We start from the raw sequence: 2,398 nt of genomic DNA on the forward strand, positions 1-2,398 counted from the left end.
GCCTTATATGTGAAGGGTACGGCTAATAGCCTTCAAAGACAGTGGCACCCCCTAGAGTCTATTGCAAGGATTTTGGAGCTAGATATCTTTAACCTATTAACCACGAACACGAGGAAAAAAAAGAGGACACATGGCAGCTTGGAGGAGAAGAGCATGCCACGTGTCGCAAAGAAGGAGCTCTTGCATGGAGGCTTGGAGAGGGGAGGAGGTGGCAAGACAAGAGGCAAGCCTTGAGTGGGGAGGAGGTGGAAAGACAAGAGGCATCTTTAGGGGAAAGGAGACAGAAGGTCAATGGAATGGATGAGATGAAAGTTCAACTTTGGGAGGCAGGAGGAGATGGAAGGTTAATGGAATGAAAGGAGGCGAGGGAAGGTCTCAAAGCCATGGGTTAAGACAAATTTCAAAAGCCTAATCAAAGTATGCAAGGTGAATTGATTAGCAATTAAGAATCGATCATTCTGCTGACTAGCTGAGGAAAGATCTTCAGATGGGGAGTGGTTGAGGATGATCATGCATCTTTGCCCGTGAAAAGCATGGGTTTAGTACTCGTATCAATAGGCTTCACATGTGGCGTTGATCTTAGCTTTAAATTTTAAATGGATACTCCGTGGCCAGGCTGAGGAAAGATCTTCAGATGGGGAGTGGTTGAGGATGATCATGCATCTTTGCCCGTGAAAAGCATGGGTTTAGTACTCGTATCAATAGGCTTCACATGGGGGGTTGATCTTAGCTTTAAATTTTAAATGGATACTCCGTGGCCAGACACCATGATACTTGAGATGCCAAGTTAGTTTAGAAGTTTTACTTGTCAACAAATAGCCCCAATCCTAAAGACTATGCACAAGAAGCAAATCCTATACTAGAGCTCCACCCAAACTTCCTTTATAGGTAGAGAAATTTTGGCAAATCAAGTTCTTTTGGACACAAATTGGCACATTGTATCATGTTGGTCCACAAGGCCTATAAATATATTGTTGTTGATTTATTGTAGGAGGTTTTTTAGGCCCATAAGTTTTCTTCTCAATGGCATATTGGTCACTCCATAGCAAACTTACACCTCGAGAACAAGGCCTTTTGTCCTAGGTCAACTCATCTTTCTCTTTGGCATATTGGTCACTCCATAGCAAATTTACACCTCCAGGCCAAGGCCTTGTCACAGGTCATTGGGCATCCTGACATTAATTGAAATGCTAAAAGGTCATTGGGATCCACCACATGGTTGCCCTCAATGCATTTTTGCCTTGAATATTCATCACATGGCGATGATGGTAATAGTTATGTCATTGACTATAAAAGAGGAAAGCCTTAGTAGTGTTTCCATTAGGTTTACATCTAGGAACTTACTTGCAAATTCAAATCCCCTTTCTCAATGTACATTAGGGTTACAAAGAAGAGAGAGAGGTTACGAAGGCCCTTTCTAATACACATCTATTTTTTGTAATGTTCTCATCCATCTATGGCTAAATGGTAATCTTCTTTATGAAAACCTATCACAATTCCTTCTTTTGAAGTACAAAAGCTTAATTTTAGCCCTCAACAACTTGCCATAACCAATATATCAATGTCTAGCTAAAATAGCTCATGTAAAGGAGTAACATTCTCACTTTTGTAGTACAATACCTCATGCAAGCTCCAATCTCCTAACATTCTCAATATAGGTAATAGTGAGACATAGGTAATAGTGAGACATAGTAGCTCATTCTTAGCCTTAAAGTCTATCCAAATTCACCTCAAGCTAAGGTGAAGGCCCATTATTTTTTAATTAGATATTCATTAGTGGAGAGAATCAATCTTGAAAAGAGAGGGTGTTTGAATGGAGAACCAAGACTCTTATTTATGGAGGAGAGGTTTAAGCTCAGGTTGATGACCACAATTACATATACCTTTGTAAGACGAGAATGTATCCAATCGTACAAATTTAGATTTTTGGTTGACGAGAGTGTGGACTATCCTATATATTTTTAGCCTGCCCCTAGGCAAGCCTTAGCGATGAGGATTTTTGTAAGAAGCTAAAACTGATTATAGTAATGTCAAAATTTTGGCCATGATTTTCTCCCCCTTTCTCTCTCTTCTTTCTTCTTTTCCTTCTCTCTCTAAGCTGCTGCTTCTCTCTCTCTCTCTCTCTCTCTCTCTCTCTCTCTCTCTCTCTCTCTCTCAGCTTTCAGTTTGCCAGGGCAGGCCTCTTGAATGTATTCACTTGTTATATACATGGATAATTGAAGTTAACAAATAGTGTTAGCATGTCACAAATGGCACAAGCAAAAAACACGAGGGATTAACTGGTTTTGTCGTAAGCACCCAAACCCTCTTTTTATAGACCGAGGAAAAATCAGCTATTTCTGAAATTTCTTATGCAGAGCCATGGATACCTATATTCATCCATGAGGGATTGCAATCA

This window comes from Dipteris shenzhenensis, chromosome 1, assembly GCF_047967505.1.
Source record: "Dipteris shenzhenensis isolate YYH24624 ecotype China chromosome 1, Dip_SZ_1.0, whole genome shotgun sequence".
Classification (NCBI taxonomy): Eukaryota; Viridiplantae; Streptophyta; class Polypodiopsida; order Gleicheniales; family Dipteridaceae; genus Dipteris; species Dipteris shenzhenensis.